The sequence below is a fragment of the Mustela putorius genome, unplaced genomic scaffold, assembly GCF_011764305.1.
Source record: "Mustela putorius furo isolate JIRA1106 unplaced genomic scaffold, ASM1176430v1.1 tig00003845_pilon_pilon_pilon, whole genome shotgun sequence".
Classification (NCBI taxonomy): Eukaryota; Metazoa; Chordata; class Mammalia; order Carnivora; family Mustelidae; genus Mustela; species Mustela putorius.
Window position 1 is genome coordinate 54,516,810 of NW_025421998.1, and position 23,564 is coordinate 54,540,373.

General features: G+C 38.0%; 1 protein-coding gene across 5 annotated transcripts in view; it reads right to left on the reverse strand.

Annotated features, from left to right (window-relative positions):
- FAM126A (family with sequence similarity 126 member A) overlaps positions 1-23,267 on the reverse strand; it is a 128,350-nt gene extending 105,083 nt beyond the window's left edge. For 4 of the 5 annotated variants that reach the window (XM_013051669.2, XM_004743351.3, XM_013051668.2 and 1 more), the window contains exon 1: positions 23,049-23,267. The gene's annotated coding sequence lies outside the window, so the exon portion shown is untranslated. Of the gene's footprint in view, positions 1-22,821; positions 23,013-23,048 lie in introns of those variants that run through there. The other variant, XM_004743349.3, reaches the window with a different exon arrangement.
- Positions 23,268-23,564: the final 297 nt, after the last annotated feature.

Genomic DNA, 23,564 nt, shown 5'->3' on the forward strand with positions numbered 1-23,564 from the left:
ACATCTTGAAAATGGAGACAATACCTTAAGTTTAAATTTTCACTGACTTCCGCATCAGCAAACTAAGATGCAAATTATTTATAACACGATGATTTATCTCCAATGCCTCACAATGCCCTTATATTTATATTCCAGCATGCAAACTATTATGTATTAGCTACATTACTTAAAGAAAATGTTCTTTTATATTATAAGGATAATTAATATGGCTCTTTGAGTGGATGCATCTATACTTCATGTCTCTTGGCATTACCAGAGAAAATGGCCTTGAACTTAAAGAACTTTTCAGTTTCTTTTAAACTAACAACCTATTTTAAGTATTACTTGATGTGGCAATCAGATCCACAAGATGCTAAAAGTATGGCACAAAGTGATGTTGGCATTACAAGACTATAAAGAAAGGACTTTCGCAGGTACTAGAACATTCTTAATTATGTACAAATATAAATGTAAGATATTTCAAAAATTGAAGCACTCTTCAGGGTGCCTGGGTGGTTCAGTTAGTTAAGTGACTAACCTTGGCCCAGGTCATTATCTTGGGGTCCTGGGATCAAGCCCTATATCAGGCTCTGGTTCAGCCAGGAGTCTGCTTCTCTTCTCTCTCTCCCTCTGTCATTCCCCTGCTCGTTCTTACTCTCTCTCTCTATCCCTCAAATAAGTAAATAAAAAATCTCTTTAATAATTTTTTAAAAATAAAGCACTCTCATTAAGAAAGGCCCATTTCCTTGCCAGGGGATTTCTCATATTAAGTAGCTGCCTTCCAATGTGTTTATTTTTTTTTAATTCCCTTTTTTTTTATTGTGTTATGTTAGTCACCATACAATACATCAATTAGTTTTTGATGTAATGTTCCATGATTCACTATTTGCATTTAACACCCAGTGCTCCATGCAATCTGACCCTCCTTAATACCCAACCCCTCTAAAATCCTCAGTTTGTTTCCCAGAGTCCATAGTCTCTCATGGTTCATCTTCCACTCTGATTTCTCTCCCTTCATTTTTCCTTTCCTTCTCCCAATGTCCTCCATGCTATTCCTTATGTTCTACAAATAAGTGAAACTATATGATAACTGACTTTCTTATTCTACTTAGCATAATCTCCTCCAGTCCCATCCATGTTGATGCAAAAGTTGGGTATTCACCCTTTCTGATGGCTGAGTAATATTCCATTGGGTATATGGACCACATCTTCTTTATCCATTCATCTATTGAAGGGCAACTTGGCTTTCTCCACATTTGGCCAATGTATTTAATCAAACAAAGTACAAATTCTTTTGGAAGATTAGGAAAAAAATATTTGCCATTGATTTTAAAAATGTCTGTAAAATTATATTTAAAATTACAAATCACTAGAGGCACCTGGATGCCTCGGTCAGTTAAACATTCAACTCTTGATGTCAGCTCAGGTCTCAATCTCAGGGTCATGAGTTCAAGCCCTGCACTGGGCTCCATGCTATGGAACCCACTTAAAATTTAAAAAAAAAAAAGTTTTAAATTACAAATCATCAGAAAAGAGAATGTTAAGAACTTCACCATCAATATTCATAATTTTAAAATCTAAAATGTGGATGATGGGGCACCTGGGTGGTTCAGTCAGTTAAGGGTCTGTCTTTGGTAAATAAAATCTTTAAAAAAAAAAAAAAAAAAAAAAGGGACGCCTGGGTGGCTCAGTTGGTTAAACAGCTGCCTTCGGCTCAGGTCATGATCCCAGCGTCCTGGGATCGAGTCCCACATCGGGCTCCTTGCTCGGCAGGGAGCCTGCTTCTCCCTCTGACTCTTCCTTCCACTCTGTCTGCCTGTGCTCGCTCTCACTCACTCTCTCTCTGACAAATAAATAAATAAAATCTTTAAAAAAAAAAAAAAAAAAAAAGGGTCTGTCTTTGGCTCAGGTCATGATCCTGGGGTCCTGGGATCAAGCCCTGCAACAGGCTCTCCACTCAGCAGGAAGTCCGCTTCTCCCTCTCCCTTCGTGATCTCTCTCTTTCTCTCATGCTCTCTCAAATAAATAAATAAATAAATCGGTGTGATTATCAGCAAAGTTCAACCCAGATATCAGAAGCATAAATATATATACAGTAAGTATTTAATAAATATTTATTGAATAAAGGAATCCATTTCATCCTTCATAATGCCTGTCAAATTTAACATCTGCTCTTCATCTCTATAGCAACATCCTCAGTCAGAAGCTGTACTGCCTCAGTATACTCAGTTCACACAGTGTTCCTGATCCTGTGTCTTCTCCAGTGTACAATACACAATTACTGCCAGACTAATCTTCCTAAAACACTGTTTTTCTCCAGAAACATACTAGAAAATTTTCCACATCATTTCTATCAGATCTTCCACCTTAAGTTCCTCTTACAATATGGCTATAATTTACCTATCTAAATTTTACTTATTGCTATTCTTCAAAATACATCATGCCTTTCCAACCTTCATGTCTTTGCCTATTCTTTTCCCCTCTACCATATTTTCCTTTTACTTCTCTGCTTTTTAAAACCTACCCAGGAAAAACTCAGGACTTGTGTTGATGAAGTATATGTGTTGGAAAAGCAGATTGTCAGGAGAGAACTATGGCACTGTAGCGTACGTCACAACAGCAAAATATGATTGATTGTTTCAAAGAATGATTAACTGATTGATCTTGGCTTAGAAAATCTTTTACTAGATTTTTATAAGAATTCTGAAGCACCCATTAATACAAAGTATGCATTTCATTAAGAATAAAAGTATCAGAGGGGTGCCTGGGTGGCTCAGTTTGTTAAAGCCTCTGCCTTCGGCTCTGGTCATGATCTCGGGGTCCTGGGATGGAGCCCTGCATCGGGCTCTCTGCTCGGCAGGGAGCCTGTTTCCCCCTCTCCCTCTACCAGCCTCTCTGCCTACTTGTGATCTCTCTCTGTCAAATAAATAAATAAAATCTTAAAAAAAAGAATAAAAGTATCACAAATTGAATGATTTTACATATAATATTGGATAGAAATCTATAAGCCCAATTATTGGCTGAAATAAGATTTTTCCAAATGTTTGTAGCATCTTTAACAAAATATATAGTATATACTAAATGATTCAAGTATTACCTCAGTAAATCAAAGTCCATGAAACTCTAATAACTAAGATACAAATTACAAAATTTGTGTTGACAGATTTTAAGAGATAAGTATAAACATTTCAAATTATAAAACTTACCTCAGTACAATTCATTGAACATTCAATATCAATATTCAAGATACAGTATAAGCAGTTAGTATGGTGCTAGATAATGTTTTTTACATAGTTAGTAAATTAGGACCTCAAGTTGGCAAATTTAATATTCAAGCCCTGTCTATAGTCTAGCTCATACAATTTATCCGGACTACAGGCCAGTCAGTGCCAGAGAGGGAACAAAGAAAGAGAACAAAACTAGGCAAAAACAGACTTAGGATGGGAGGTAATGTGGATAAATCACTCAATGTTTTTATTTATGCAAAAAGTTAATATTCCTATATATTCATATTGCAACATTAATAATTCAATAAGTCACGAGTGCCTACTGAGTAGAATGCAAACCATGTCCATTACTTTGTCATAATAGCAAAGAACAGTAAGATATGGTCTGTGTCTATAGAAGCCTATAATCCAGATGGCAAAGGACGTGAGGAAGATAGATGAGGGGGAAATTGAATCAAGGTAGCACCTTATTTTTTCCAGGGGAATAATTACAAGTGCTAGAATCATGATAAAATCACCAGAAATATACAAAATCAGCAATGCAGAGGCTAAAACAAGGGTTCTGCTTATTATGCAACTGGGGAAAAAAAACTTCAGAATTTCTATTAAAAAAAGAAAACAATAAAAAACTATAAACACTTTGGTGGACTATTAATCTCTCATCTCCACTAATATTTTTGTATACTGGAGATTTTTTAAATTGCTAAACGCATCTTTTTTCCACATAATTAAAAGAAATGTCATCCTTCTCAATGCTGCTATCCCACTCTTCATAAGAAAGCACTGTCAGACTATTGAGTTATTTCAAACCCTTTTCCATGCATATACTATGTAAGTGACAGGTATGAAAATTCTTTACTCTTAAAAATTACTGAGAATTCCAAACAGCTTTTGACTATGGTGGTTATATTTACTGATACCTATTATATTTGAAATTTTTAATGACAAAATTTTAAACACTTGTTACTATAAACCCAGTCATGTCTACATAATAGTACATTTTTACCAGGGGCACCTGGGTGGCTCAGTGGGTTAAGATTCTGCCTCTGGCTCAGGTCATGATCTCAGGGTCCTGGGATCAAGCCCCACATCAGGCTCTCTACTCGGCAGGGAGCATGCTTCTCCCTCTTTGCCTGCCTCTCTGCCTACTCGTGATTTCTCTCTCTCTGTCAAATAAATAAATAAATAAATAAATCTTTTAAAAAAAATCTTCCATGAATAAATAATGGGAATAAAAAGCATAGTATAAGGAATACAGTTAGTGATATTGTAATAGGAATGTAAGGGACAGATGGTAACTACACTTGCAGTGAACATAGCATGGTGAATAAACTTGTCAAATCACTAAGTTCTACACCTGAAACTAATGTTACATTGTGTGTCAACTATACTAAAAAAAAAAAAAATCATAAATATATAAATATAATAATTTTCCTACAAAGTTATTGATAAGAGAGGTATATAATAGGATAGTCAATTTGTGTTTTGATTTTTTTCACCCCGTCCCCAAAAAAAGTAATCACTCTCCACCAAGAATTTATCTTTTTACCTTTATTTTTTCCATGTGTGGCAGCCTATCACCACTGTATTTACGGCTTTCAACAAACATACCCTTCTACTATCTACACTTTCATGCAGTTCTCTCCCACATTGATACTGGGCTTGGCAATGTGATCTGTTTTGGCCAAAGGACTTTAACCAAGCATAAGCCAGCAGAGGTATGTTCTCTAGAAATACTTCCTCTTTGAAGGTAGCCACCATGCTATAAAAGCTCAGGGATAGACATGAGGCTAAGAAACCACATGGAGAAAGATCTTGGAAGATGAAAGGCCATCTTGGGGATTTTAGCCTCATGTAAGCTCCCAGATAAATACAGCTACACAAGTGATTTCAGCTAGACTGATTTCAGCTATACAGAGGCAGAACTGCCCCCACTGAACCCAGTCAACCCATAAAATTGCAAGAATTATAAATCTGTGTCATTTTTAAGTTACTAAGTTTTGGGGTAATTTGTCACACAGCAACAGATAACTAATAGAACATACATAGAGAAATTGGTCTCTTTTGGAAAAAAAAAAGTCTGAATATTAACACTTAAGTTAAATCTAGTAAGTTAGGGGTTATTACCCATCTTCAAATTTTTTTTCCAGTCCTTTAAAATGACTGATTCCAATTTTTGCTATACAAACAATGTTGTGATAAACTTTCTCATATCTCTGCAACTACTTCTATAGGATAGACTAAGGATGCTGGATCAAAGGTTACTTGTGATTAAAATTTAATTGCCCTCCAAGGGCACCTGGGTGGCTCAGTGTGTTGGGCCTCTGCCTTCAGCTTGGGTTATGATCTCAGGGTCCTGGGATGGAGTCCCACATCGCGCTCTCTGATCGGCAGGGAGCCTGCTTCCTCCTTTCTCTCTCTCTCTCTTTCTCTCTCTGCCTGCCTCTCTGCCTACTTGTGATCTCTCTCTGTCAAATAAATAAATAAATACTTAATTCCCCTCCAAAAGGGTTATATCATGTTACATATCACTAAGAATAGATGAGAGTGCTCATTTCCCTACAACCTAAACAATTGTAGACATTATTAATATTCTTAATTATTGCCAATTTTGGGGCCAAAAAAGCCACAGTGCAGACTTCTACTTGCATTTCTTCGAAAATCTTCTCAAATGTTTATTATTTCTATTTCCTCTTCTGTGAATTTCCTACTCATACTTTGCTTATGTTTTCTTTTAAATTTATATGTACATGAAGAGTTAAAATGGTAGAGGAGTAGGGGACCCTCATTTCTTCTGGTCCCAGGGATTCAGCTAATTATCAAACCATTCTAAACACCTGTGAAATCAATTGGAGATCTGAGAAAAGAATCACTGCAATTCTGCAAGTAAAAAAGCAACCACTTTTTGCAAGGTAGGAAGTGCAGAGACATGAATCCGGGGCAAAATTTAGAAGATAAACCTTGGGGGTAGGGAGCTTGCATAAGGCGGCTACTAGAAAGTATGATAAGGAGTGGTGTGTAAAATCAGAACTGTGAGAAGTCTGCTACATTTGTGGACACCCCTGGCCTAAAGGTGCTCAGGTGGCTAAGCAGGGCAAAATCCCAGGTAGGACAGTGTGGTCTCAGTATCCCCTGGGTGACAAAAAGAATGGAGGTGCCTGACTGAAGCAGAGTTTCCAAGCATCAGAGCGGGAAAGTTGACTGAAAACTGCAAGTCTAGGCACAAGCTTTATGCTCTGTGTTGCCGTAAACCACAAACCCTGGCACAGTAGGGTGACTATCATCGGAGCAGGGCCCCAGCAAAACACAGGAGCCTGGCAAGACCCCTTTTCCTTTTCTCTCCACCACCCTCCACCATTGAATCTACAAATTCAATGCAATCCCTACCAAAATATCATCAACATTTTCACAGAGCTAGAAAATCTTAAATCTTAAAATCTGGCTATGCTGGGTCACAGAAAAGACCCAGCATGGCCAGAGAAATGTTGAAAAAGAAAATCAAAGCTGGTGGCATCACAATTCCAGACTTCAACCTCTATTACAGAGTTATAATCATCAAGCCAGTACGGTACTGGAACAAAAAACAAACAAACAAAACCAGACACATAGATCAATAGAACAGAATTGAAAAGCCAGAAATGGACCGTCAGTTCTATGGTTAACTAATCTTCAACAAAGCGGGAAAGAATACCCAATGGAAAAATGTCCCTATAACAAATGGTGTTGGGAAAATTGGAAACCCATAAGCAGAAGAATAAAACTGGACCATTTTCTTATACCATACACAAAAATAAACTCAAAATGAATGAAACACTTTAAATGTGAGGAGGAATCCATCAAAATCCTAGAGAACGCAGGCAGCAGAAAATTCTGTGACCTCAGCCACAGCAACTTCTTGCTAGTCATGTCTTCAAGGCAAAGGAAACAGCAAAAATAAACTATTGGAACTTCATCGATAAAAAGCTTTTGCCCAACAAAGGAAACAGTTAACAAAACCAAAAGACAACTGACAGAGTGGTGGGAGAAGGTATTTGCAAATGTCCTAGCAGATAAAGGGCTAGTATGCAGAATCTATAAAGACCTTATCAAACTCAACACCCAAAGGACAAATAACCCAATCAAGAAATGGGCAAAAGACATGAATAGACATTTCTCCAAAGAAAACATAAAAATGGCCAACAGACACGTGAAAAAGTGTTCCACATCTCTTGGCATCAGAGAAATGCAAATCAAAACCTCACATCCATCAGAATGGCTAAAATTAACAACTCAGGAAACAACAGATGTTGGTGAGGCTGTGGAGAAAGGAAACTCTCTTATACTGTTGGGAACAAGCTGGTGCAGCCACTCTAGAAAACAGTATGGAGGTGCCTCAAAAGTTAAAAATAGAACAATCCTATAACCAAGCAATTGTACTACTAGGTATTTTTCCAAAGGATACAAACATGGTAATTTGAAGAGACACTCGTACCCCAATGTCTCTAGCACCAATGTCCACAAGCCAAACTATGGAAAGAGCCCAGATGTCTATCAACACATGAATGGATAAAGAAGATGTGGTATATATAGATGATGGAATTTTACTTTGCCATCAAAAAGAATGAAATCTTGTCATTTGCAATGATGTGGATGGAACTAGAGACTAAAGTCAGAGAAAGACTAGAGACTAAAGTCAGAGAAAGACAATTATCATATGATTTTACTCATCATATGATTATCATATGATTTTATGTAGAATTACGGAAACAAAACAGAGGGTACTTGGGTGGCTCAGTTGGTTAAGCAACTGCCTTTAGCTCAAGTCATGATCCTCGAGTCCAGGATTGAGTCCACATTGAGCTCCCTGTTCAGCAGATGAACATAGAGGAAGAGAAGGAAAAATAAAGTAAAATAAGATGAAATTGGAGAGGGAGACAAACCATAAGAGACTCTTAAGTATGGGAAACAAACTGAGGGTTGGTGGAAGGGAGTTGGGATAGGGGATTGGATAACTAGGTGATAGTCATTAAGAAGGGCACTTGATGTAATGAACACTGGATGTTATATGCAACTGATAAATCACTAAACTCTACCTCTGAAACTAATAATATACTCTGTTAATTAAATTGATTTTAAACAAATAAAAAATAAATGTATAAATTAAATATAGAGCTTATCACAGATTATCTTTTTTAAATGCTACAAATACTTTCCCAGTTTTGCCATTTCTCTTTTACCTTTGTTTTTGGTATTTTCATTGTATAGAGTTATATATTTTTACATAATCAAGTCTGATAATTATTTCCTTTATTAATACTGAATTTTGCTTCATAAAAATCTTTTCCAATGTCTTCCTCTAGAGTTATTGCTGTTTTATTTTTTATGTGGTAAATCATTAATTCTTCTGGATTTTTTAAACACACACACACACACACACACACACACACACACATAGTGTGAATCTAACCTATTCTCCCCAAATGAATAACCAGTAATGTCAACACCATTTATTCAACCATTTCCCAGAGGTAAGAATTAATACATTTAATATACATTAAATTGTCATATACTTGGGTCTGTTTCTGGACTCTTTATTTCAATATCTTTTTTATTATTCCTGATCTCTACCACACTTTTAATTACTATAATTTAAGTGATTCTATTGGCTAGAAATTAAGTGCATACTATAGTAAAATCCAAATAACAATGACTTAAACAAAAAGTTTATTTCCTTCTCATTAAAAATTAATAGGAAGAGGCTGGCAATCCAGGGCTGGTATGGTAGCAGCTGCCTGTTTTGTTCTACTATCCTAGAAAAATCCTTCCATCCTCAAGGCTACTTCACATTTCAAAATGGCTACCATAGCTATCCTGCTTACATTCCAGGAAATAGTTAAGGAGGAAAGAGGATGTTCTCCTTCTTTCTTTTAAGGAGTCCTCCTCTCCTGAGTCCCTTTTAACTTACATACACAGTAGTGCTCACTTCGGCAACACATATACACATATAGCTTGTTGGCCAGAATTTAGTATTGATGGATACACACAGTATTATAGAATGCTAAGCAAAATCATCTTTAGCAGAGTGACACACAGTTCACTAGTTAATTTAGTTAATCCTATTCTCAAAACTCTGATAACTGCTTCTAAATGATAAAAGAATAAGTGTTCTACTTGTGTATATGTTCAAAATTTTTCTCTTTCAGCAAAATATCTCAAAACAGTATAAAGGAGTTGAATAAACACAGAACTATTTAATATTTGTTCAATTAAAAAAAAGAAGGAAATGGCAAAAAAAATGCATATTATCTATATTATGGCTAAAGCATGTGGTGAAAAATGTTGAAAATAACTAAGGCAACTCAGCAGGATTGGTTGATGATCAGAGGATATGGCAACTATTAAAGCAATAGGCACCAGCCAAAAGATACACTGCTCTGCCCCTGTTGATTACAACACAGGCAAAGTAATGTTGCTAAGATTATGCAACAAGCAATTAGTTCAAATTAACATTGTATTCAAAAGCATTTTATTCAGTCTTCTTCCAGTTTCTACTTTGAAAAAGCAACCAAGTCTACTGGCAGAGGCTCTTGAACACTTAAGAACGCAAATACTCCATAAACACTTTCTCCTTGCCAAACCAAACAAATTCAGTTGAACTAAATAATCAGCCAGCTGCTTGCCATTGCCTGTACTGTGGGGGGAGATGAAAAAGAGACGAATAATTATTACTTTCTCCATTGAACCATCCCAATTAGTTTTAAGGTTTTGGCATTGAGCACTGCAAACTGTTCCTTGGGGATAGGTAAATTAAGTGTATTTGGAATTTTGCTACATCCAAGCAGACAAGTCACCCATATTGGTTTGCTAGGGTTACTGTAACAGAGTACCAGATTGTGGCCTAAACAACAGAAATTTATTTTCTCACATTTCTGGAGGCTAGAAGTCCAAGCTCAAGGTGTCAGCAGGGTTGGTTCCTACTGAGAGTCATAAGGAAAGGCTCTGCTCCAGCCCTCCCTCCTTGGCTTGTAGCCATCTTCTCCCCGTGTTTTCACATCATCTTCAGTCTGTCCAAGTCCTGTCCCAATTTCCTCTTATAACGACACCAGTAATTAGACTGGGGCCCATCCTGATTACCTCATTTTAGCTTAATCACCTCCATAAAGGCCCCATCTCCAATTACAGTTACATTTTGAGGTCCTGGGCATTAGGGCTTCAACATATAAAAAGGAAGTCAGGAAACATGATTCAGCCCATGATGCAGTTTATTCAGCTGTAATAAATTGGGGTTGTAGCAAGTAATCTCACTCTCTTTGCTTGTTCTAGAGGTATCTAAATATTATCCATTTATTCATAAACTGAATAGATTGAATGTGTACTATGTCATAGATGCTAGGTTTACAAAGCTGAATATGACATAGTCCCTGGCTTGAAGGATTCATAGTCCACTAGGGGAGACAAGTTAAATCTAAAACATAGCAAGATTAAGTGCCCTTTAATCCCTTATTAAATAAAGCAAGGCAAATCAGGGTATAAGCACAAAAAAATAAAAACAAATGTTATGAGGAAATGGGGAGGAATGCAAAAGAAAGCCCAATGTAAACTTTACCTTGCAAACTTTTGCTATCATTTGCCACTTTTTCTTCTCTCTTTCCCCAAAATTATAGCATACAGAAATACACTTTCCAAAGCACAGCTCTACTTTAATTTCTTTAATGCTTTTTCCATTCTAAGTGGCAGTTTTCCCTGTTCTAATGTTGGGAACAAAAGGAAAAGAGAAATGTTAAGAGAACCAAATTCCAGTTGACTTGTGGGTTGAGTTGATGTCTTAGAGTGAGTCACTGCCCTTCTGTAAACTGGAATGAAACTCTCAACCATTAATAAAGTCTGCCAATAGAGGCTCAGAAGTTCAATTCGAAAATGATGGGGGCAAAGGGAGCGTGCAATGAAAAAATACAAGTAAACACAATGAAGGTAATGTGTAGTAGTCGAGCCATAATAATAAAAGCAACAGATCTTGACAGTACTATAAAATTCTGCTTAATTAGTCTCAGTCAGAAACCTAATGGATCTTATTAAGATAGTTGTTTACCTTGATTTAAAAATTATAGGATGCAAATCTGCAATAAATAGTTCAGTATGATCATGCTGATTCATACTAACTGGGGTAGCAGTGAATTTGTTTCAGCAGAGGTTGAATTATACATTTTTAAGTTTTCAATAATATTAAGTTTTATATGAGTTTAACAAAATGTAACTTAGATGTTGCTTTGCAACTGATTATGAAACTAAAAGTAGTACAACAAAAATTTCTATCTTGGTTCCTCCCCAAGTACTTCAAAGTACTGTAAGAATGTTTAGAATCCCTAAAGTAGTTTAAGCATTTCTTTTCAATTATGCATTATTTCTGAAGAAAGGATTTATAGCAGAAAATTAAACATCCGTTTGGACCCTTTCACCAATAACCAATTCTTGACCGATGGAATCTAAGTGCCATAAATCACATTATATAACTATGAACTCTGGAGCTTTACAATCTGTTGACATGGAAAGTATCTACCCTGATTACATCAGTGACCAGCTCAACACCATTTCCATGAAGAGGCTGGCCTTCCTGAGGTGCAACCTAAAACATACACCTGTGTAGCATATTTCTCATAGTGAAAAGAACAAGTTTTACCCTTACTTTTCCTGATGTCACCTTTCTTGGCCAGTTCTTCCTTTCCTCTCAACCTATCATATTATGGATAAAAAAAGCACTTTATCTTCCCAAAGAAAGGGACTTGTTAAAAATTAAATGTTACACATATGGTAGAGAAGCTTATTGAAAGGAATTCTTTTGGGGTGCCTGAGTGACTCCGTTGGTTAAGCGTCTGCTTTTGGCTCAGATCACAATCCCAGGGTCCTTGGTTAGAGCCTCATATCTGCTCCCTGGTCAACAGGGAGCCTGCTTCTCCCTTTGCCTTTGCCCCTCTTCCCTACTTCTTCTCTCACAATCTATCTCTCTGAAACAGATAAATAAAATCTTAAAAAAAAAAAAAAAAAAAGGAGTGGCATCTGGGTGGCTCAGCTGGTTAAATGTCTGCCTTCAGCTCAGGTCATGATCTTGGGGTTCTGGGATCTAGCTCTGCGTGGGGGTCCTTGCTTGGCAAGAAGTCTGCTCCTCCTACTCCCTCTGCTTCTGCCTCTACCTGGTGCTCCCACTGCTTGTGCGCTCTCTCTCTCTCACTCTTTCTGTCAAAGAAATATATGAAATCTTTTTTTAGAAAAGGGAATCCGGAGTGCCTGGGTGGCTCAGTGGGTTAAGCCGCTGCCTTCGGCTCAGGTCATGATCTCAGGGTCCTGGGATCGAGTCCCACATCAGGCTCTCTGCTCAGCGGGGAGCCTGCTTCCCTCTCTCTCTCTCTGCCTGCCTCTCTGTCTACTGGTGATTTCTCTCTGTCAAATAAATAAATAAAATCTTTAAAAAAATAAGTAAATAAAAATAAAAAATAAAAAAGGGAATCTTTTTATAAAACATTTTAAATACAAAATGCAGTTAACACAAATTATAGCAACATAGCTAAAATTTCTCTTCCACTTCTTTCTACTTGGAGAGTAATCATACCTTACAGTCCTTTTGCACAACTTCCCCTCTAGTGCTTTTAACACACCTCAACAAACAAAAAAAGCAACATGGCACAACAAACAGTCCAAAACACTTGTGCTCATTTTCAGCAAATTACTTAAACTTTCCAATCTCAATCTCTCCACTGTGAAAAGTAGTAATAATGTCTGCATCACAGGAATGTTTTAGGGATTAAAAATAATACAAATAAAGCACACCATAGAGGCTCAATAATCATAGCTCTAATTATTACTAACAAAGGATTTATCAATTGGACAACTGAGAATGCATTTCAGAAGCTTACAGTTCCTAAGAGGGGAGATTGCAGGGCTGTGGATAGAAGGAAGGCTTCATTATATTCTAATGCTCTCCAGTTACTTTCATCTTTATTTATTCTTCACTGATTAACTTTTGATTTAGTAGCCTAATCTCTTGCCACTGCCTCCAATTATTTCACCATCAATTTATTCCTTATCCCCTTTACAGTGTGTATTTGGTTCTCATCCATACTTTCCATCACTTAGAAATGACAAATCTGGGGCACCTGGGTGGCTCAGTGGGTTAAAGCCTCTGCCTTCAGCTCAGGTCATGATCTCAGAGTCCTGAGATTAAGCCCCACTATGGGCTCTCTGCTCAGCAGGGCCCCTCTCTCTCTGCCTACTTGTGATCTCTGTCTGTCAAATAAATAAATAAAATCTTTAAAAAAAATAATAAATGACAAATCTATTGGGGTTTTTTTTTCCCTCAACATTCTTTCTCTTTAACCTTGCCACAAGCATCTTCCTTTCCAAAACTCTAAGAAGACTTCACTGTCCTCAATATTCTGGTTCTATCACCCACATAACCATTCTGAGTTTCTCTACTTCTTGAACAGTCCATTTGATATGCACATTTCTATCTCCCCTACTTAGACACTTCTCTCTCCAACTCATTTCTAGGATATTTCCACTTTCCCTTCCATTCCCTTATCAGGACCCACTTGAAGGTTCATAATTTCCCAAAAGAGTCTCTCCCTCTTCTACACTACTAAAGTATACACTGCTTGGTGGGCTATGTTGCTACTCCATGCACCACAGTAATATCTATGGATTAACAAATCAGCAAGAACATTGAAATTTTAGTTCAAAAGGGAATATATAAACCTGGCACGTTTAAAGAGGTCAGACTGGCAACTTCTCATAGCCCCATGGACAGAGGTGGGGAGTACATGATGTGTACATGATCACAACCAATATCCTAAACTAAATGAATCCTTTACATTTGAAAGGGAAAGAAAACCCAGGCAAGCTCAAAAAGATTCAAATAGAGTTTATAAGGAGCACTTGGGTGGCTCAGTTAAGCATCTGCCTTTGGCTCAGGTCATGACCCCAAGGTCCTGGGATCAAGCCCCATGTTCCTTCTCAGCAGGGAGTCTGCTTATCCCCCTCCCTCTGCCCTTCCCCATGGTTCCCACTCTCTCTCTCTCTCTCTCTCTCTCTCTCTCAAATAAATTTTTAAAAATCATTTTTTTTTTAAATAGAGTTTATAACTGCTAGCCCAATTTAAGCACCTTTAGGGCTTACATTATTCTCTCAAATTTCCAAGCCTAAACATCATTCTATAAAAGAGTAAACATAAATCTTCCAATAGATGAAGCCTCAAATAATCTTCATAGTACAGTTTAAGAACTTATATACAATGTTTTCATTAAGTCAAGTACAAATAACTGAATGAATCCTTATGCATTTGTATGAGAAAGCAACTAATATTCAACAGTTCATCAAAAGACTCTTTGTTCAGAAAAACAAACACCAAACAAATACCACTTAACATTTACTACTAAAAGGCTATCCTGATGCAAGCCTCAATAATGACAAATATTTAAACTAAAATGGAGAAGTACTATTTCCACAATTTCTGGAAATTTTATCTGTGTTGCACTTAACATTCTTTACAAGGTACAAACTAGATTCAGGAATGCAAATTGATCTTGAATCCCCAATAAATTAAAATGTAAATTATATAAAGTACATTATACAATTATCATCCTATTCCCATTCTGGAACTTTCTACCATAACCATACTTGGATGTATTTGTTAGAAAACAGCAAAAGATATGATATCACAAAAAACGGACTAGTAAAAATTATGACAAGTTTACCAAAAACTGAAATTAATTAGGCAAAAAGGAAAACAATAAGACACTCAAAATAATTAAATAATAATTAAATTAAATTAAATTAATAAAAAAATAAATTAAATTCCTTATTCTCAGTAACTGAGAATAAAGAAAGAATATGATGAGGAAAAAATTAGGGTACTAAAAACATGAGCATCAGACAGGACTTTAGCTTAAACTCTCTACCCCTAACTAGTTGCTGAACTTGAACAAGTATTTTCACCACTGCGAGTCTCAGTTTCTTTATCTATAGACTAAGGATAATAATATATCTCACAAACCTGTGCAAAGATTAAATGAAATTAATTATACAAAGTACTTAGAAAGTAGCACATATGAAAGTCTCAAAAATTGTATTCAATCCAAAATGCCTAGTCATTTTTACAGCTAAATTATTTCAGACCTTAAGGAAGAGATTAATTGCCAGAGCATACAAAAGATGGAAAGACTCTCTCTCTCTCTCTCTCATTTATTTTTCTATAACTTTTTTATTACATTATGTTAGTCACCATACAGTTCTCTCTCTCTTTTAAAGATTTATTATGTATTTGAGAGAGAGAGAATGCATGGAGGGAAGGGATAGAGGGTGAGGGAGAGAATCTCCAGTAGACTTCCTGCATAGTGGGAAGCCATATTTGGAGCTCAATCTCATCACCCTGAGATCATGACCTAAGCTGAAATCAAGAGTCAGAAGCTCAGGGCACCTGGGTGGCTCAGTGGGTTAAAGCCTCTGCCATCGGTTCAGGTCATGGTCTCAGAGTCCTGGGATGGAGCCCCACATTGGGCTCTCTGCTCGGCAGGGAGCCTGCTTCCCCCTCTCTCTACCTGCCTCTATGCCTATGTGTCATTGTGTCATCTCTGTCTGTCAAATAAATAAATAAAATCTTTAAAAAAAAAAAAAGAGAGAGATTCAGAAGCTTAACTGACTGAGCCACTCAGATGCCCCTCCCTCTTATTATTTTGCAAAGCTAGTACATTCAGAAACCGAAACCTGAAAAAGGTAATGTAAGAGGAATAGTAAAGATAACCTCACAAAGCAATCAAATCTAGCACTACTCTAAAGAAGTATGCTTTTATCAAGTTGTTTTTACAAAGACAACTGTCTTTACAAAGACAGCAAATGTTTGGTGAAATCTATTAGGAAGTCTTCCAACATAATTCATCAACCAATAGGTAAAAGAAGAAAAACTATATGATCATCTCAATGTATATCAATGAAGGTATGTGATTATTATCTTTTTCCAGTTAAATCTCAATTCTGAAAAGGAGTTAAGGAAGACTAATTTCTTAACATGCTAAAAAAAAAGAAGAAGAAAAAAGTTTTCAGAAAGAATACACAACTGTGAGACACTGAAGGCATTCTCACTCAAAGGAGAAATAAGCCAAAGATGCTCACTATTCACTAATAAAATTTAACATTACTCTAGACATTTTTTTCATTTTTTTCAAAGATTTTATTTACTTATTTGACAGACAGAGATCACAAGTAGGCAGAGAAACAGGAAGAGAGAGGGGGAGAAGCAGGCTCCCTGCTGAGCAGAGAGCCCAATGTGGGGCTCCATCCCAGGACCCTGGGATCATGACCTAAGCTGAAAGCAGAGGCTTTAACCCACTGAGCCACCTAGGCACCCTACTCTAGACATTTAATGTAAAGCAAGAAATAAGGATTAAATATTGGCAAGACAAAATTATCATCATTTACAAATGCTGTAACTGCTGTATTACAAAATCCAATAGAAACCTAAGAATTAAGGGGCACCTGGGTGACTCAGTCAGTTGAGCATCCAACTCTTGACTTCAACTCAGGTCATGATCTCAGGGTCCTGGGATTAACTCAGCAGGGAGTCTGCCTCAGATTTGCTCCCTCTCCTCTGCTCCTCATCCCCATACTGGTGTTTGCTCTCTCTCTCTCTCTCAAATAAATAAATTTAAATCTTTTTTAAAAACTGTAAGAATTAATAATTTCATAAAATGACTAGTTAGGAAATAATACACATAAATAACCAACTTTTATATCTTGCATTGGAAAGATGCAATCCTCTTTAAAATACAATGAAAAAGGATTCCATTGGCAAAAGCAAGTTTTAAAAAATAAAAAAATTACTTTAAAAAGAGGAAGAACCACATGAAGAAAACTATAAAACACAGAGTCTTTTAAAAATGACTGGGAGCATCTGGCTGGCTTAGTCAGTAGAGCATGTGAATTTTGGTCTCAGAATCGTAAGTTCAAGCCCCACATTGGGGGTAGAGTTTAGTTAATAAAAAAACAAGAAAATAATTTTTTTAAATGACTTGAAGAAATGATGAAAATATTGTAAAGATATCACATCTACCTCAAAAAAGTTAATTTGAAATCCCACTGGGGTTTTTTGAGATCTTAATAAATTGAATTAAAGGCAATTTGAAAAAAGAAATATATGAGAAATGCTAAAAATGTTTTGAGAAAGATAATAGGAATTCCCACAGCCATACAGTAAGGTACATTAAAAAGTTACGATAAAGTAAGACTGTTTGAAATTACTGGAACAAAAAATAAACAGCCCCAAGAAGTAGAATAGAAAGCCTAGGGAAAAAAAAAAAAAAAAAAAATATATATATATATATATATATATATGCCACTAATAATTAATGAGATTTTAAAATATAGAAAATACAGTTTTTCATGTCAAAAACATCAAAAACTTTTTTAATTCATAGTGCTGAAAATGGAGAATTGTCAGTATTCTCATGCATACCCAAAAAAATGGATATTAACCCTTTCTGGAAAAGGTTGGAAATGGATATTAACCCTTTCTGGAAAGCAATCTATTACTATTTATTAAAAATAATTAAAATATGCATACCTTTTGATCTCAGAATTTATCCTAAGGAAATAAAGATACAGACAATGATTAATCTATCAAGCTAACTGCTACACTATTCATTCAAAATTATTGGAAAGAGCTTAAATTTTCAACACCTGAAATAAATGATAGTAAATCCATATTCTGGAATATTAACAATAGATTTAAAATGATGCTTTTCCATAAAAGAATATTTTATTGACTCAGATAAGCATTTATTCAATTAAGTGGGAAAAAGCTAGTAACAAAACAGCATATACAAAAAAAAAAGCAAAAACATAGTATATACACTATGGTTTCTTTTTTTTTAACACAAAAATGTAAATACCCATTAAAAAGAACTTATAAAGATATTCACTAATGTGTTAATATTATCTCTGGGTAGAGGCATTATAAATGTTATTATCATGTATGCATCCCTAAGTTTTCCAAATTTCCTACAGTTATTATATCTTACATTAGTAATTACGAAAACAAAGAATGTTTACAAAACTGCTATCACTATAGTAACAATTGTATCTAAAATCATGCTAACATTGATATCCCCGCTCTTTTAGGCTGCACAAAAATTAGGGATGTCTAGGTCAGATCATACTTTGATACTCTAATCATAGTGAAAGAAATTTTCAGAACTTTAAAAATCAGACAAAAGTTTTTGCTCCATTTTATTTATGATCAAGTACAATGTACAATATTTAGAATTAACAATTCTGCTTTCAGCCCCCTGCCAGAGGTAAAAATCAAAAGGGAGGAATGAGCCCTAGACATCAGAACTGGTAGAGTTCAACTTTTAAATATATCCAAATACTGAGCCAGAAATAATAAAGAGAGAGAGAGAGAGAAAAGAGAAGGGAGGGAGGGAGGAAGGGAGGGAGGAAGGGGGAGCAAGGAGGGGGGAAGGAAAGGAGAGGGGGGAGGGGAGGGGAAATATAAATATTACCTTTCTCAGGATAGAAAGTATGGGCCTTTGACAACTTCTAATCACAACCCTTCATAGTCTCATTTGGGAGACAGAGCAATGATTTTACCCTCCAATGTATTTAAAGCATATATCCAAAGGGCAAACAAACAGGATTTCTTCTGAGGATAAAGATGATTTTTAAACGTTAAATATTCTCTTTCCTCAGTGCAGATATGCAGCCTAACTCCAACAGGACCAAAAACACTCTGGCAGTACTTGGCTCACCATATAAGCAATAGTCAAACTGTTAATTCCATCTGCTCCCCTCCAAAAAAATGACAAAGCCTTACATGGTGGTGCCAGGGGTCCCAAGCTCCATTTAAGGAGTTTTCCAGAGCAGCATCCATTTCCACAATATTAAGATGCTCTCTAGTTTTTTTGAGTACTCAAAAAATCAGTCTTGATACTACATGACGACGATGTGGATGCTGATAACAAAGAAATGTGCTATCTTTAACATCATATTCTAATTGCTTCCAAATTGTCTTCCTTTGTTATTTACCAAAGCTCTGAGTGTCATCCATTTCCATCTCCTCAAGGATTTAGTTCCTGTAAATATCTCATCTTCCCTAAATCTCTTACTTCTCACTTTCTTTATGCATGTAAAGAAACAAACGTAACACTCCTTCAACTTTTATCCCTCTTCAGTGGTTTTCAACCTTGCCTGCACGTTGCAATTACCCAGGGAACTTTAATATACCTGTGCAACTAGTCTATAGTAACAAAAAGTAGAGCAGTGGTTTCCTGAGGATGAGAGGGAGAAATTACAAATAGACACAAGGAAGCTTTTGGAGGTGATAGATATGTTCATTATTTTGATTGTGGTGATAGTTTTAGAAATGAAAACCTATGTCAAACATTAAACTGCACACTTTAAATATGTGTAGTTTATTACATGCCAATTATATTACAACAAAGCTGTTGAAATAAATATAACGCTTGGGTTCCACCTCAACCCTAAATTGGGATGGGCTTTCCCCTGGAAATGAAGATTTTTTTTTTAAGATTTTATTTATTTATTTGACAGAGAGATCACAAGTAGACAGAGAGGCAGGCAGAGAGAGGGAGAGAGGGAAGCAGGCTCCCTGCTGAGCAGAGAGCCGGATGCGGGCCTCGATCCCAGGACCCTGAGATCATGACCAGAGCCGAAGGCAGCGGCTTAACCCACTGAGCCACCCAGGCGCCCGAAATGAAGATTTTTAAAAGCTCCCCAGATAATTGTAAATGTGCAGCTATGAATGAGAACCACTGCTCTATAGCAATCATTCTCTTCCTTCTTCAGCTTTCTTGAAATACTTCACTCAAGTATGTCTATTTTATCATCACCCATTCCTTCTCAATCTTCCCAAGACTGCTTTCTGAACCACTACTCAGTCAAAAACTGTACTTGTTAAAGTCACCTATGGAATCCTGACCAATTCCCTGGTCCCTGGAGTCCTCTCCTTACTTGACACCTCTTTACAGCATTCAAAATTGTTGACCCATTCCCCCTCTATTTGAAATTCTCTCCTTCCTTAGCACCTTTTTTGATGTTCCCCCTACCTTTCTAACTACTACTCTTCTCTTTCCACTATTCCTCTACCCATTTCTGCTTTTTATCAGTCTGTACTCCAGCTGCTGCTTTGATCATACGAAAAGCTTTCTCTGAATCATTTCAATATAACCAAATCAATACAGCTTCAATTCAACCCCCAATCTGCCCTGTAATCCTGATTTCCTTTGTAAATTCCACGCCCATGGATCCAACTGCCAATTGACATCTTGACCTGAATGCTCCACAGCTTCCTCAAATTCAAAAAAAACCGCAAATAGAACTTAAACCATCTTCCCTCACTTCCAGTTACTAGAACCAAGTAAAATCCTCAGAGTCCTGACTTCTCCTTTCTTTACAAAGGTGACAAAACCTATCAGATTCTTCCTCACTGTGTCAGGGTAAGAGTTTCAAACAAAAATTCATTAAATGGCTTCTTACTCATTGCCCTCAATCCAATCCCTATAGCCAAGGAAACCATGCCCTGGTCTACCATCCTCACTATTCTCATCTTCCACTGTTTCCTTATCTAACCCCTGCATTCAGGTCATGTTAATGTCAATGTCATTGGCAATGACTTCTCCAAACTGCCATAGTTTCTCATGCCTTTTTGCCTTCTCACTTATTCTCCTCTTGGAAAGTTACTGACCTCCTACACTTGGCTAAATTATATTTCAAAACTGCACTGTGTGCTCCGGACTCCCCCTACATCCAAACTGATGTAGCTATCTCCTACTCTGCTCCCTTACTACACTAGGCATATCTCAATTCACATTTATCCCATGGTATTATAACTGTTACTTGTTCTGTCTTGTATATCAGAGAGTAAATTTCTTAATGACAAGCATTATGACATCCATTTCTGCCCTAGAACATATTCAGCCTGGGGCAGTGTAAAATAAATATATGTTTGACATAATTTCAATTCTTTACAAAACGTAAACTTGATACCCCCAAAATGGTACTGAAACTATGGAATCCTGACCAATTTTTCAAAGATTTTAAATATTCATTATAAAATAAATATCATGCAACAGGATCCTGAACAAGACAGTTGACTAAAAGATATGTTTAAACTCCGTCAAAACACCACCACTCTAAGAAATGCAACCAAGATTATATTTCATAAAATAGAAACACAACAAAGAAAGTATAGCAAGAATAACATACTGACCTAACCAACACCTTATCCGGGTATCTATATCCAAGTACTGTTAATGTTGATAATTAAGAGGTTTTATAGTCCCTCTACAATAAAAATTATAGTAAATCAAAAAGAGAATAAAATAAGCCAAATCCAGAATTTTTTAATCTAAATATGTGATGGTTTTCCCCTTAGCCACTTTATTTATTTTTTGAATAAATGACTTTAAAGCTACTATTGGCCAGGCAGATCTTAAAATTTTTTTTCTTGCGTTTCCCTGCGCTTCCAAAAAAAAAAAAAAAATGGTGTTTGGGACCAATATTCATCTTGTAAACCTTAAAATGTATTAGCCCAAAGAAAAGATGCTTAGAAACTGGAGGGAGGGCCAGCCAGTCCGTGGGTGTTAGGAGAATGTTCTTACGGAAAACAACCCTCCTGGGTCTATCACATTGACTCAAGGTTACACCGATCCTAATGACTCTATGCAGATAAGATTTTAAAAGCTGAAAACCTCAAACTGTCAAGTGTTACACGAACCAAAGATGTGGCATATCAGCTCCCAAAAGTACTGTGTGACCCAAAGGACAAATAATTTGTAAAAGGACAGCTTGGTCCTACTGCCTCTCGTAAGGTGTCTGAAATTAGTAGCTGCCTGTTGGAACAAACTCCCCCTACCTGAAGAGCGGAGACGCTGCCGGGCGTGTGATAGCGTTTTTACCAGAGACTCGATCCTGTGCAGTATGAAACCACTAGGGCAAAATTCAAATCTTTCAGGAACGCCTGAACTTAGGGGTACAGAGCATAGTTGTGCACGTTGAAGGGCGGATACGCAGTTTTGCTGAAGCCTGCAAACTTGGGGTCTTTTAAAGCAACCATTTTCAGACAAACCCCCGACGATTCCCGAGCACGTTAAAAAAATCAACCTCGGGAGAGGAATAACTCCTAGACGGGAGCAAGTGCTGAAGAGGGGATCTCCAGTGTAATGACCAAGGAAGGAATCGTAGCTGCTTTCTGAATCTCACCGCCCTGGGAGACACACCAAGGACCCAGGCGAACGCTGCTTTTAAAGATGGGGCGGCGGGTGGGGGGGGGGGGGGGGTCGACGGTGACCATTTTGGTCACTAGACTAGACACACAGAGAGCGGTAACCTCCCTGAAGTGGGAGAGGCCAGGCCGGAGCATCAGCCGCCACGGGATGGGGGTGCCCCACCCCCCGGCTGAGGGGCGGCGGGTCTGGCCCAAGCGGCTGCACCCTGGGCACGCCCCGAGTCTGGACTGCTTCTTGCCGGGAAAGAGAAAGACCCGAGTCCACGCTTACAAAGCTGCCGCCGCCCAGTCAGCAAACGGGCTGAGCCCAACTTCGGGGCAAGCAGCCGCCGGCCGCAGCCCACTCACCCGACCCCGCTGCTCCGGCTCCTCCGACGTCTCTAGCGCCCAGTGCCTTCTCGCGCCCACTCGCGGCGCCTCGCGAGGGAGCCGTTACCCCCAACGAAGGCGCCGCCCCGGGGACAAAGTCCCGGTCCCCTCCCCGCCGCCGCCTCGCCCCGGCTCCTCCCTGACAAAAAAGTTATCCGTTGCCGGCCGCCCTGGGGGCCCGGCGTGGGTCGCTCGGTCGGACTCACCAGAACGGCTACCCGAGCTCCACCTCCAGAATCTCGACTTGTCTGGCTCGCAGCGACAGCGACAGCGGCTGCTCCGCTTTCTCCTGAGTAGCAGCACCACCTGCCCCCCTTCTTCCTAACAGAACGGGTCCCAGCGAGCCATCTTCCCCCTCAGCTCACTGACTGACAAGCCAGCCCCGAGAGCCGCCACTGCCGCCAGCCACTCTGACAGGCACGGCGAGAGACCCGTCTCCAGGCAGCCAACCACCACCGCCCCACTCCGGTTCGGCCTATCGCCGTGTCCTGAGGCGGGACCAGGACAACTTCTTTACCAATGAGAATCTTCCTCTGCTAGGCCTGGGGCGGAGCCATGAGGTGGGAGGGAGGGCGACTTAGATGGGCGTGTTCTGAGCACTGGGCGTGGTCGGGGTGCCAAAGAGAAAATGATTGACGGTAGGATTTGCTGCAAGGCTAGTGAGAGTGATCAACTCGGGTCTCTCACACCCAGAGCCAATCGGATTTATAGCCCTCTCAGAA